Source organism: Apteryx mantelli, chromosome 2 (genome assembly GCF_036417845.1).
Source record: "Apteryx mantelli isolate bAptMan1 chromosome 2, bAptMan1.hap1, whole genome shotgun sequence".
NCBI lineage: Eukaryota > Metazoa > Chordata > Aves > Apterygiformes > Apterygidae > Apteryx > Apteryx mantelli.
Genome location: NC_089979.1, coordinates 62,014,735 through 62,029,346, shown reverse-complemented (window position 1 = coordinate 62,029,346; position 14,612 = coordinate 62,014,735). Strand labels below are relative to the sequence as shown.

Genomic DNA, 14,612 nt, shown 5'->3' with positions numbered 1-14,612 from the left:
GAGGCACAAATCCTCAACACTATGATGCTGAATCATTCCAATAAAATCTAGAATGTATTTGGTTTTAGTGTGTTAATACCTGCTGCTGTTATGATTGGTGAAAATCGTATACCCCAGAAAACTGTAGAAGGGCAAGAAAGAATAATATATAATATTCTTTAGGGTATCAGGTCACTGATTTCATACATGCAATAAAGGACTTTTTTTTTTCTTATTTTTTTGTACACACACACGTATGTAAGCAACAAAGACATCTGAGCTATGATCTTACTATTTCTCCCCATTTGGCTCTTTTTCCTGTCTCTCTTAGGAGCCTATTCTAAATGCCACTGACGTTGACAGAAAGGCTCCTGCTGTCTTCGGCGAACACTGAATCAAGCCCAGAATTATCTGCACAAACATCATTAGTTTAAAGAGCTCACAGAACACTAGCACTGAAATCCCAGGCCCCAGGCTGGTCTAGCTCATTGGCTCAATCAGTATCTGTTCTTCCTTGACTTTATCAGGTGAGCATTTAACAGATAATTCTTTGGGAACTGTGTGCCCAGGGTGAAACATTGATATACGCAGAGGATCATGAAAAACTCAGCCTAACAACCTGAGATTTTTATTATTTCACTTCTGGGTTTTGGTTTTTTTTTTTTTAATTTCAAGGCAGAAAAGTGCAAATCATTGGGCATTCTGCCTTTATAGAAGAGTGACTCATCACTTAAAAAAAATCTGACAGTTTCATTGCATTTTTTCTACTGGTACATAAACATCATTAAATGAGGAGACCAAACAAAAGAAAAGTGACAAAATCTGAGTACCAGTTCAGACTCTAGTGCAATTGTAAATGATGGTTATGTGCAATGCAGAAGTACATAGTCTCTGACCTCTGCTCTTAGGCCCATAAACCTTTTCTAGTTATAATGACAAATGCCTCAGGGGCTGTTCTATTTGGGACAAACACTAGCTACAAGATGATTTGAGCCATCTCTTATTTATGCCTTTTATAGATTTTCTACAGATGGGAATTGCATGTTTATAAAGCTCTCCTACCAGCAATAGGCAAGCAATCAAACAGGCTGACAAAAATTAAAGTGACTTAAAATTAGTCACTTAACTTGAAATTATAAGTTGACCAAGTACTGCAAAGACCAGTGTCATTTAAACATTTGCAGAGGTAGAAAGAGAGAAAGAGAAAAGAGAGAAATAAAGAGAGAAAGTAAGAATGAATGAAAGAGAATTTCAACTCATCCTATCTTTTGAAACAACAGTATAACCTCAGTTTTGCAGAAAGCTGTTTTTTTTTTCTCTTTTATTACATAGTCTGCATTAAAATCTATGCTTCGGTAAAGCATGTATCAGCTAAAGTCAATGGACTGCCGCCTTGCAGAAGGTGTGGATCTAGACCCATATTTCGAGGCTTGTTATGTGATTTTTGCAGCAACAAAATCGCTTTCCCTCTGAAACTCACCCACTCTCTTTTTAAGCACAAAGGCAGGCTTGCCAGGTGTCCCTCTGGAACAGAAGATCACATGAGCCCAGAGATAATTCACCCAGCTCTAAATCTGCATGGGTTTTTGCTCACAATATCCCATGTTTTTCACTGATCCTAAAAAAAAATTGACCTGACTGCACTAGTCATGCTTTCTATAATAATATCTATTACACCAATGGTGCAAATAAAAACCATGTGTTGGGGGGGGGGGAGGGGAAACATTTACTCCTATTTATTACTATTATTACCTCACTGTTATAGCTGAAGTTCTGTTAGTTTTAGTTATCAAAAAGACATGTACTGTCTTCCTAACAGTGTTAACAAATCTTGACTTATTTTATACTTTATAATGATTCACTGTATTCTAACTATATAGTCCACTATGTTTCATCAGCAGATGGAAGTAGATTTAGAATCTCTTTTTGTCTTTTATTTCTTTTAAGTGCTTAAGCTTTGAAGATGAATAAATCACAAAAAAGTCCAAAATTAAACTTTTTAGGTAAACAATATGTGAGTTTCCATATTATATCTGTAGGACCTACAATATATGATAACCAATAAACTACAGACAGCACAGGAAACGCTTATACTTGTAAAGCTCTTCTGAAATCAGCTGAGGCCTGCTTAAAATCATGGTTACTTAAATAGCCATCAATTTCAAGCTGACACTTTCTATTCCCAAAACGGTGGCTCTCTTTCTGACTGAAAGCGTGAACTCCTCATTTGCTATTAGTCAATCCCGGGTTGGTCTCACTGTAATGACCCCCCAGAGAGGTCTGAACCCTTGGCAACAAATTACAGATAGCTACCCCCAGAGCTAAATGAGTAACTTTGTTAGATGTAGAAGCTGAAGTCTATTATCCCCTCTGGAACCGTGGTCTCCTCTGTGGCTTCTAGAGAGGGATGTGACAGCTGCGAGTTATATTACTTTAATGACTTTTGACTCGCGTCTTGATTACTCAGAACGATTCCTCCTCTTAATCACTCAGGCCGTTACAGTTTTTTCGTTTTCTTCTCCTGCTGCATACGTCTTATTAGGGCTGTTTTCCCCACAAAAAGATATGAGGAAGGGAATTCCTGCACCAGTCTTTTTTAAGGTGACCTCGCGCTCCAGCTCCTTCACAAAATGTAACATTAGCAAATTAAGCCAGGCTGGGACTTAGCAGAATTCAGAGATAATTCAGGCAGTGAAATCAGAGTGATAGTGTGGAATGTTTTCTTCTGCACTATAAAGGAAAACAGTGTCTTTGAACTCAGCAAGGACTTTGTAGGACAGGAGGATTATTTGAACCAGTTTTCAACATACTCTCTGCAAACTGTTCTGCATGTTGGAAGAACACTGCAGATCCCTTGGATGTAAATTGCAAATTGTTTTCCCCAGTCAGCTAAAGGACACACACAAGGTTCTCACTGTATTTATGTGTCTAGTGGTACTTGAGTCTGTGGCAAACACTTAGTCAATAAGAGCAAACATCAATAGCAATAAAAAAGGCTTGTCTTTCCTTTTCCTGCAAAGTCAATGGAATCTGTCTCATGTGATTTACTCGCCCACTTCTGCAGGTGAAATGGTCCCAGGGCTGGAACAATTCTGTTTGATAGGCACATTTTACAACTATTTAAATGGTTGCCAATATCATCATCCATCTTCTGTCATCAAAAGTGTTCTCTCACTGTTTTCTAATTTATCACATCTGAATTATCTGTATATAATGCAGATAGGGGCTTTGTTGTTACCACCTTAATTTCTGTATTTTGGAGGTTGCATGGCAAATTTAGATGCCATTAAAACCAGTCTAGCATTGCTACATATTTCTAAGATCATCTAGTAAGGATGAACAATCTTGAAGATCCACATTATCTGCAATGCCATTTTATGTTTGCAATATATTCATTATAGAGCGGGTTTCTATAACTTAGCCTTAAAAACTTTATAAAAGAATGACTGACTGTCTGACTCCCACCATAAGATTAATCAAATATCAGGTGCCATTTCCCAGCTTCAAATTTTGGTTTGATTCTTGAAGGAGAGGAACCAAAGAGCATGAAAGAAAACTAGATCTATTCAATTCTGTTTGATTTGCCAGAAAAGATGAAGGGTGTTATTTTGGGTTACCTTAGCCTGGCCATTGTCCCAAATAACCACTATAACTTCACACATTTAAGTGTCTCAAAAAGAATTCACAAAAGGGAATTTGTTGAGTACAGTCTTGCAGAACTAAATGGACTTTGGAAGTATTTGTGTTCCATATCCTAAGCATTAGCAAACATTTCATCAGAGTTTTGAGTAGTTCTCTGTGTTAAATTAAAAGCTGTGAGTGATATATTTTGGAAAGAAAAGCATTAGAAGGATCCAAAACAATACACTAGAGATAGAGATGAAGGACAACAAAGCCAGTGAAAACAATAAAGCATTAAAAGAGATGGTGTTAAAGGAAGGATGGAAGGGCAGAAAAAGAGTCTGAAGAAGAATTCAAGAATAACTGTGTATCAGAAAAGACTGAATACAATTTTGAGTGCAATGACTCACAAACTAAAAATGTGGTTTATATATGTCTATTATAGCAATTGCATGGAATGTTGGATGCATGTGAAAACACACACACACGCTCACGAATTGTGGCGGTGCACATAGCAATAAAACTGAAGCAAAATTTTGTTCCAAAAGACTTTTTAGAAATCTGTTGCATTACATTAAATGTTAGGCCTTTTAAAGCAAGAAGCTGAAGGTAAAGCTCTCAATGTCTATGTTAATCTACCTTTCCTCGTCTAATAATCATATTTCCAATAAATCACATTTGTGACATGCAGTCTGACTCAGAAGAACCTCCGTGAAGGTTTTTCACTCCCACCGTCTTTGCTAATACAACTGATCACAGCTGTTCAGATGGCTGCCTTCATATTCTGGAATGCAGTACGGTTTTTTTAAGATACCCCCAAGTCTTTGATTCTATACAGCAAGCTGATCAAGTCAGATATTTGCTCCCATCTGTACATCTATACTATACAATATAAGTATTGCTTAATTTCCTGCAGTGGATCTCAAATAGTTATATTGGTTTTGTCTACGAAATTGAAAATAAATTTTGCTGTATCATAAAGAACATGAGATCAAAACCTCAAATGGCTCATGTTTTCTTAGTCTGTCCCAGTTACAAGGTAAAATTACTTCACTTAAGCTACCATGAAAGTGATCGTTCAGTATCCTTTCTCAGACATGCCTTTTATGTTCACTTTACCATGGGAGAAATAAAGACAGTAAAATTATTGATGTAACACACAGAGATATTACGGAGTCATGAATAGTTTGCAGTACAGATTAAAATCAGTCCAGAAATTAGTCTGCTAGCAAACAAAAGGACTTTTGTGAGCTTATTGCCAGAAATTGTAAACTCCCTGTAACTGTGAAGTTAACCGATGCTGCCTTTGAACGTCAAGAGACCTGCAGATGCTGTGAAAGTTTGACAGCATCACAAAAAACCTCTGAACAGTCTTAGAGACCACGACTAGCCCCTGAACTTTAGAGCAAGACACATTATAGCAAGTTCAACCCCAGCAACTGGTTTTACAACATTTTACCTGTTAAAGGTTATTTTTCACAAAGAAAAGGAATAGAGCTTCTTGTTTCAAACAAAAGCTACGTTGTCCTTTATAGGCATATCTCCCCAAGGAGAAGGGAACAACTATCCCAGCTAACTTCACTGCCAAATAAACTGAGCATGCTGATGCGGACAGCACCTGCATTCATGTTATGAAAAAATAGGATTTGAGTCCCAGCTTTCCGAGGAGAAAGGGTAAGGTCCTAGCTCATTAATGTGTTTAGTTAAGTTTATGCCTATTCACTTAGAGCTGTGTAAGTGCACTGAAATCTGTAGCAGTATTGTACCCACACTTCAATACCCTGCTGGATCTGGTCTTATGCATCATCTAACCAGTCAGTTTGTACAGGTTTGAATTATTAAATAATTTCATTCTTCTAATTATTAGTAGTGTTTGTTAGCCTCATACTTGATATAATTACATATATCAGAATAATGGGTAACGATAATAACGTGCTTCTTAGAAATAGAATGCAGATTGTATACGTACATACATAAATATAAATATACATATGTATATACATATATACATATATACATATATACACATATACACATATACACATATACACATATATATACATACATACATATATATATATATATATATATATATAAACATTTTCCAGGAAAAAAAGAATTATTAGCAGCAATAGGATATTTAGTATCAATTATAATCCTAAAAAGCAATTCAGTTTTGGAAAGCTGTATATTTTTGTACAGTCCTCCTACTCTCCATTTTATGTGCTACAGATATGTCTGTCCAGATAACGCAATATCTGCAAGATAGCAATGAGCACAGAGCAATGGTGCATAAAAGCATACCTGGATACACAGTAGGTATCCAAAACATACGGTGTGCTTTCACCCTTCTATGCAGAATTATTGACAGTAAGCTGCAACCTGTAATTGTCATGTCATAATATTTGCAGATTTATTTGTGACAGATTTAATGTGTTAGCAGAAACAACTTTCATCACGTAAAACCTGGAAAGTATTATAGTCAGTTACAATTCTTAGTTTATAGCTGCACATGAGCTGTTCTTTAGAATTTACTTACTGTATACTAAAAAGTCCTGGTATAACAGACATTTCAAAATATAGATACAAAGGATTCCACTGGAGACTGCCTTCTGTCACAGTTCAATGTGCTTTCTTTTACTTTTTGCTCTGAACTAGCTCCTAGTCTAATATAAATTGAAATGTCAATACCTTGTATGACATTTACCTTGTTCTAGTTGGCGATTGAGAATAAAATAATAAATGGATATTCTTCCAGTTCAGCCAGACTCCAGCTTAGCTGAGCTTTTTCTTGTGTCAAGAGATAAAGTAAAATAAAAATCAGTTTCAGATTTTATTTACTGTTTCCAAGAGTTCTTTTGTACTTAATGCCCCCAGCCTCTGGATCTAGAAGCAGTAGCTGCAGAGACATTGGTGCTGCAGCAACTGTTTCAAATCTCTCAGGACATGCTGCTCTTCATGGGACTTCCAATTCAATACAGCAAACCTGAGGGGTGTTACAGAACCTTCAGACCTAAACACACTTGCTTGTGTGTGTGTGTAAGATAAAGAAGAGGAAAAAAATGTTTGGTTAGGTCACAGTGGGCAAAAGCCGTAAGACAATCAGCAGTTCCAGTAACTAGAATAATGCAATATTTTTACAAATATTGTAAAAATATTTTTCAGCATTCAGAATCCATTTTCTCAGGATATTCTTAATAAACAGACACCAGCCATCACTGGGAATTAAATTTTATGAATTTCAAAGACAAAATAAAGTTGCAATTTTAGGAGAATGAATAGCAATTGGAAGAAAATAAAAGCACTAAGATGGCCTACTGTGGAGTGATTCAGGCTCTAAAAATGTTCTAGACTTTCTAATTGAAACTGCATTTAAAATTTCATACATTTCTGAAGGCTTTTTTTTTTTTTAATTTAGCAGGTGCTAATTCATTATTATAGCATCCTACTAATATGGAAGATACATCCTCCATTTTTCAGTACCTCTTCGTTAATAATTCCTATAAAGTGCTACATATCAAGAAATGTAATGAATGATGAGATAAAGTATTTATTTAAAATTATATAATTTATGTATTTATATTGAAGAAACTCAGTAAGGCACTAGAAAGACAACACTCTAGCTGAAATCCTCTACCTGCAAGACTGCACTAGGCACATGATGCCATTATATTGAACGGCCTCTCTTCCTCCTTGGCACACACTTGGAGAACTTATTCTACAAGTTAGGGCAAACTGAGCATATAAGGATAGTTTCAGAGGGTGTCGCACAGGCAAAAGTTGACAAATACTGAATTACTGTACCCAGTAATATTTCATTCCTGCTCTGTACTAGCTGTAATCCTCTCCTGGTAAATGTGGAGCTTTTACACTCCCTGGGTAATTGGTCTGCTGCTAAGCCCTCTGAACTCTGATTTCTCTTTGCAAAAGACAAGCAAATCTTTGTGAGCAAAAACACTTATTCCACCTTTGTCAGGGAAGGCTGCAAAACACTTTAGAAGATATACAGAAATTTTTAAGAGATTTCATTTTGAAACCAATTAGGAGGTTTCGTGGGGCAGGCATGGGACCAAGCAAGTAGCAAAGCATAAGCTTTTAAATGTATATAAGCATTACAGAAGCATACAGTTGCAAGGTTGTGGTGCATATGGTATGAATAGCTGAAGGCTATGGTATGAATAACAGTGATATATCTCAAAGATATATTTGCAATAGAGCATTCTATTAAATAATTTTTAATTTTGCTAATACTTGCAAAAATGTATATTTCTTATTACTTTTCTTTGTTTTTTTTAACTTTTTCTTCTATTCTAATCCAATATATCTTGCTATAGATTGGGTAAATAGAGTTAATAGTTTCTAGTTCTAAATCAGAACAGATTTTCAAATGAGCTGTATGCTCACATAGCTTTGAAAATTTACAAGTGAGGAGTTAGTATGCAGTGCCCTCTACTGATCGGCTCAATGAAATCATAAAAATAGTACACAACTTTTTCATACCCACATTTCTTGATATTTTATCAAAGAAAAAAAAGATAATGGTGGCAATGGTGATTTACAGGATTTGGCAGTTCCTTTTTTAGCCACCACATCCTTCTACACAGAGCTTCTGAAACTTTCCCAATGCATTTGCAAAATAAATTAGACAAAACAAAGACATTTGGGAGCCTAGCTTGTGTACCAGAAAATGATATTGGCAAAACAACTCTGGTAACAATAGCCACTAACCTATAATGTCAAACTTCCCTTTTTAGCATCTTTAAAGAAGCATTAATACAACAAGAAAGTACTGAAAACATAAAACCTTATGCTTATTAGTACCACAGCTTTGTATGTTATCTAACTACAGGCTAGTGCAAAACACAAACTGTCTACAGTTATCCAAACCCTGCCAAAATGTTGCTGTATTATTTCCTAATAATCATTCCTCTTGCTAAATCTTATTAGCAGCAACAATAGATAACAGAAACATCTTGAATTATCGTGTTTACTACAACAAGAAAAGGATTTTTACTAAGAAATAATACATGGGTAAATTAGTAGGAAAATCCTCATGCACTGACCTGGCTCAGCAGGACAAGGGTGCTTTTAGGGAAGCGTAAAAGAAGCAAGAGCCAAGTTCCTGGTCACGGCAACCAGGCAGCCGCCTGGGGCATTAGTTGGATTTTGTGGTTCTTCATGAGTTCTTCTTTGGTCTTACTATGTTGTGCAGTATAGAAAACAGATTCAGTTGCACCTGTGGATCAATACTGGATTGGTGAGATAGCCCCACAGCTTAAAAATGAATAAATACACAAAAGGGCTCTTTATTTCAAACTAATATATTCATTTAAATCAAATCCTGGTAACACTCTACTTACAGGGCGGCTGCAGACTCCCTGAGTGGGAAGGAGAGGGTGTATTCAAAACACATCACATCCTCAGCTGTGGAAGGGCATCTTGAAGTCTGTTGCAGTTAGGGACTTCTCTAAGCAAGATCAAGCCAAAAAATTGAGACCACTCCAGTTTCAAGTCTCAGACTACCTGTGCTCTTTTGCTCTACTGAGATGAGCTTAGATCTGGTCCAGCTGTATTTAGATCTATTTTGTTTGGTGACATCAGTGTTGAACTCTGAAGGGATTCACCTCCAACAACCACCTCCTGCCTTGATGTCAACATGAGCAAAATAGCAAACAAATGGAAAATATACTTAGGTTTTCAAAGGGAGTCAGATTTCTCCGTCACAGGAAAAGGAAAAATTCAGTTCAGCCTCTGCTGGGTGCTACTGTGCTCAGAATTAAAAACTGAAACGCTTGCCTGGAAAGCACCACTGAATTCCTTTTTCTACATGTTTCTCTGGTCCACGCTACCTATTTACACCGCTACCGCTGCTTTTATCGCACACTCTTTGCCCTTATTTACTAGTGCAAATCAGTAAAAAAAAATTTTAAAAGAAGGCACTCATTTTAGGAGAGAAAAAGGAAGCAGAGCTGAATGGGACATTCCAGAGCTATTGTAGCTTCTCTTTCGAAAAGCCCTTCTGTCAGTTATTGCAGATAATATTAGTCACTCCAGGGTAATGGTGAGATCAAGCAGTGCTAGCAGATTTCAGGGACCTGCTTGTCTCCATCAAGGCAATCAGTTTTGATACATAAGTGATGCAAAACTTTTCTGAGCTCTGCCCATTGCTACACCCAGACAGGTCAGCAGTACCTCTCATTTGAAAATGGATTTGAGGACTGCTGCTTCACACAAAATATAAGGTAGGCTAGCCATAATCTTCCTGGAGGCTGTGTGGAGTGAAACACCAGTAGTACCAAAATCAGACAGAATTCACATATCTGCAGTAGTAAAGTTTTATAGAACAGGATAAAATACCTGTTTGAAAATGTAAATTTCTCCATCATTCCTCATTTTATTGTCACATTTATTAGGCATGTAAACCAATGTTGTATCCTCAAAATATACAAAGCATACACAGTGCCATGTTGCATTCAGCACTGCATAATTTAGAGTAAGATTAAATATGAAGGATTGTAATCAGGACAATTTTATGAAGCTTGATATTTCAACTATTTTTATGGGACGAGGAGGAAATGTCACAGTTATGATTGCTTCACTGTATTAGAAAATGCACCCAAGCAATCAGTTTGGATAATATGTTTATACTTTTACAAAATAAACACTAGATGCTACCAATAATTTACAAACATCTTCTCCATTAGTAGGACATATATTTAAGAAAATAAAATTAATACATTATATGAATTAACAAACCTGTGAAGAAGTCCAGCATATCATAAATCCCAAAACTGAAGAAGCATTCTGAAATCACTTTGTACGTTTTGCTTTCCAGATCATATTTTCAGGTTTAAATTTAAAGATGAGAAAACTAGCTCTTTAAATATGACTCATATTTTTGGTACACATTGCACCATTCTTCCTCATTCGTATACTTTTTACAGTCAGCTTAAAAGTTTTCATATGTAAGCTCAGTGTAAACGCAAATCCAGTCCCATTACATTTATTATGAGTATCTAATATCTAATGCTGTGTGATTATCCCTTATATTACTTTTTGCTCTAGGAAGATGCTTAAAGAGGAGGTTCCTCTGAAGATTTCTACAGCTGGGTGTGGTGATTTTATTCATCAGAGTGACCAAAAAGTCATATATTGCACAGCATGACAAAGATACTAAACTGTTTAAGGACTACTCAGCTTCTAATAGTAGTCCTAAATGTACACTTTTAGTGTTTAAGTGTTAGTGGAAACTGCCAAAATTTTTCATGAGCTGTGGATGCCCACTTTGCTTATATAGCACTGAAGATTTCAATGCTAATATTTTCTTCTGAGATGGATTTCATCAGCTACATAGACTTCCTAACTATGTGCTTAACCAGCTGCTTAACAACTGGACATTCTCAGAAAGGGACTGACGGTGACCCAGGAAGTCATCAAGAGGTTAGGTACAAACCCCATAAGTTACAGGAAACTAGTGGAAAGCAGGAGAAACTTTCATCAGAGGCAACTCCATATTTCTCTAACACCTAAAAATGTTGTCTGTGCTATCTGTATTATATAAATGTTCCCAATGACTGTAAAGAAACACATTAGTGTTTACCGACTTCTCCAGAACTAGTATTCCCTTAGTGATACATGCTCTATCATAGAAAAGAGGACACTGTAAAAGGGCATTTCTTCATACCCAGCAGGTCCTGCTGAGGACATGCCCCAGCATGGGCCTCACAGATTAATTCTGTTTGAAGAAGATAAGGTACCTGCCTGCATCTCCTGACAAGAATGGCCTGCTTCCCTCTGTTAGTCAAAAGGCTGCCAGGAAACAAGATGCTTCCATTAATCGCAACTTCTAATCTGCATCCAAACCGTGCAGGAGTTACTGAATTCTGGGACTGCATGGAAGGGCTCTAATGATTCTTGGTGAGATGATTTATGGAGTTACGATCCCTGCTTCTTGCCACTCCTCCCCTGCCACAACTCCCAACTTTGCTGCAGAATCGGCTGAAGCAAATGAGTTCTTGCATGCTAATTACTCTGGCACACAGCCTATTTCCACCTAATTTTCTTACTGTGATAAGACAGGGAAATTTGGTTTTGTCTGCCTTTTGTCATGGCAAAACAGAGCAGAAGAACACATTCAAGCTTTTTCAGTCTGATGTCAAACAAGTTCAAGACTTCTTAAGAAAAAAAATTGGGGGGAAATGAAGCAAACAAAGAAACAATAATATGACATAATCAGCTGCACATCAGTAAGGACATTAATTTGCAATATAATGTGTGATTCAAAGTCTTGCTCATACTAACTCATTAGTCATTCCCACTACTGGCTTAACTCTGGCATAACTGGCTAATTTGCACTAGGTATCGCTCATGTCTGACCAAAAATTCAATCTCAGATCTTAAAAATCTCAACAGAATACTTAATAAGCCAGAAATACTTCAAGGAAAATTTTGATTCCAAAAATCAGCATATTTGAAGAGAAAAGATAGTCAAAAATTCCAAACTACATCTAATTATTTTCTGTATCAGAATTGCACAGACAAACAATGGATTCTAAACGTAAAGATATAGTACATGAATTAAAATCATGACATTGCTTTAACTGCAGTCCCTTCCAAAGGTAGGGGGGAAAGGGACAGAGGATGCTTATGCTTTCATGCTCAGGAAGCTTCCTATCAATAAGCCAAAACTGTTGTCACTTCGCCATGGATATGTCAGGAATTTAGCATTTTCAGACATCTTTAGACTATGTAAGCAGAAGAGAGTGTGTAAAATAAACTTAACAGATATGCCTTGTAACTATACCTGAATCCCAGTGATGATCCCAGCAGACTTGAATTCCAGCATCCAGTTTGGTGAAGCAGTTTACCATATTGCAAGGGCTCGAGTGCTTTCTCCTCCATCTCTTTGTACTTGGAATGCTTCTTTAGAAAGCTTTGTTCAGAGGGATTTTTTTTTCTGCTAGAAAAAGAAAGTGACAGATAAAAGAGAATTATGGTCTGAGGGAAAAGAAAAGAATTATGGTCAGTTCAAAACCACTCATCTTAAGGCAGCCACTTATTTTCTTTACAATTTCTCTTTGAAAAAAGAGAACCATAAAAAGTTTCTGACCAAGCTAATTCCATAAAAGAGTTACCTTTCTCATCTCTTGTGATTAGTACTTGGTGTCAGTATAGATGTACTGGATAAATTCCCAGAGATCTGTGACTTTCCAAACAGAAATATCGCAAATAATACCATTTGCTTTCTGCTTCCTTTTCCCTCAACTGTGAAAATTACATTTTCTCTAGGACATTATTGGTCAAATTCTGAAGTCAACATGATTGCTAAAGTACCAATAAGTATAGTTCAGTCCCCTGGGATTCCAAAAAGGAGTCAGGTTGGAGCTGTACTATATTTTTTAAAATTGCTAAAAATGTGTGGGAGAGAAGATAAAATTAAATAGACCAGATCATTTGATGCAAAATTAGTTCTGCACAGCAAAGATTTATGAGTCTACCTGCTGTTATGTCTCAAAGTTATGCCAGTCAGAAGCTCCAGAAACCATATTACTGATACAGAATAACTTGAAACTCTGGCACATCACAGCATACTTCTCTGTGAACTAGATCACAGCACACATATGTGTTCAAACCAAGAAAGACCTCTGAGTTCTGACAGTTATTTTGATATGCCTTTTCCCATAATAATGAAAGAAAATGTTCCATCATTCCAGGTAAGGGAAGTACCCTGGGTTAGACTTTGGATCAGGTAATAGTTTGAGTCATTCAAATGTTATTTTTATCTCCAAACCAATTTCAAGTGAATGCAGTGGTTAAATGCCTTCACTACATACTTCTTTTTTTTTTTTCTCTCTCTCTCCAGGAAATAAGTGTTATTCCTTCCTGTTACGAAAGTGGCTCCTTTCAGCATCATCAGAAGCAAGCTGGGGAGAAAATAATGCAACACACCTTTCACTTCACAGCTTGCTTAGGTATTGTAGATGTGATGTTCAAGTGTTGCTTGTGACTGTGACTCCTTTCAGTGCATAGTGTTCCATACCTCCATTACTATTTAAATTATATCTCATGTGCTGATGACTCAGATATTCATGCTGATGATTCAGACATTCATCTGAACATTCTCAGTAGGTAGCAAATCACAAGTGAACACAGTCATAAGAACAGGATTACAAATACATCAATCAGGGAAGAATGTAAAGGTGGGTCACTGCCTGTCACACTAGTAGCAGCACATAACAGCACAGAAATAATGTTTTTTTAAGTCATATTAAGTGCTGGAGCTAGTGGGATTTGTCATAACATATTTTAGCACAGATTTCAGAACATGACACTGTTGTGTTGACTGCATTTTAACCACAAAAGCCAAGTGTCAGCCCTGCATCCGCAACTAAAGCAATCACTAGATCTCCACTGGTGAGCCAGTTTGAACCAGCTGATCATATGGAGTGAATTTTAGCACTGTTTAGCTGTTCATTGAATATAATACCAGTAGTTATTTTAAATCATTTGTTCAGCACTCACTATATTACTAATTCTAAGGGGTTTGTTTGTTATTTTCAACAGACTGATGATGCAAGTCAAATACTCATTGAGGTACTTGGTGCTTATTTGGCTTCGATATTTGAAACAGTGTTAGTGTTAATGATCTCAGTCTTCCAAATGCTAATTCATTATGTGTTGGAGTCATAAGTGTTTTTCATGACTCCCACATGTTATTTCCTGCTATTTTCGAGTACTCATTTTACATTACGTTATTTTTACTTCACTAAAAGAATACCAAAGACCTTTTACAGATTTCTTATCTTCTCGGGCATTGTAGCACCTACCTCTGTGAGGAAACATTGTGAGGAGGCAAATAAATATATTCACATTTAGCACTGAGTTTGAAAATTTAAATCTCTCACAAAAGATTTAAATCATCTGTGCAGTTAGAAACATTTACAACTGAAATGAGGCAAGAAGAAAATGCAGTCTTATAGAATTAGGTGACCTAAAGGACCTACAGTGGAAAA

The 14,612-nt window shown here is 36.5% G+C and overlaps 1 long non-coding RNA gene across 1 annotated transcript in view; it reads right to left on the bottom strand.

Annotated features, from left to right (window-relative positions):
• The window catches only part of LOC106482791 (uncharacterized), a 62,838-nt gene extending 54,013 nt beyond the window's left edge, over positions 1-8,825 (bottom strand). Inside the window, exon 1 of the long non-coding RNA XR_010883580.1 lies at positions 8,664-8,825. This is a non-coding gene — a long non-coding RNA (uncharacterized lncRNA). The remainder of the gene's footprint in view (positions 1-8,663) is intronic.
• Between the last annotated feature and the right edge of the window lie 5,787 nt (positions 8,826-14,612).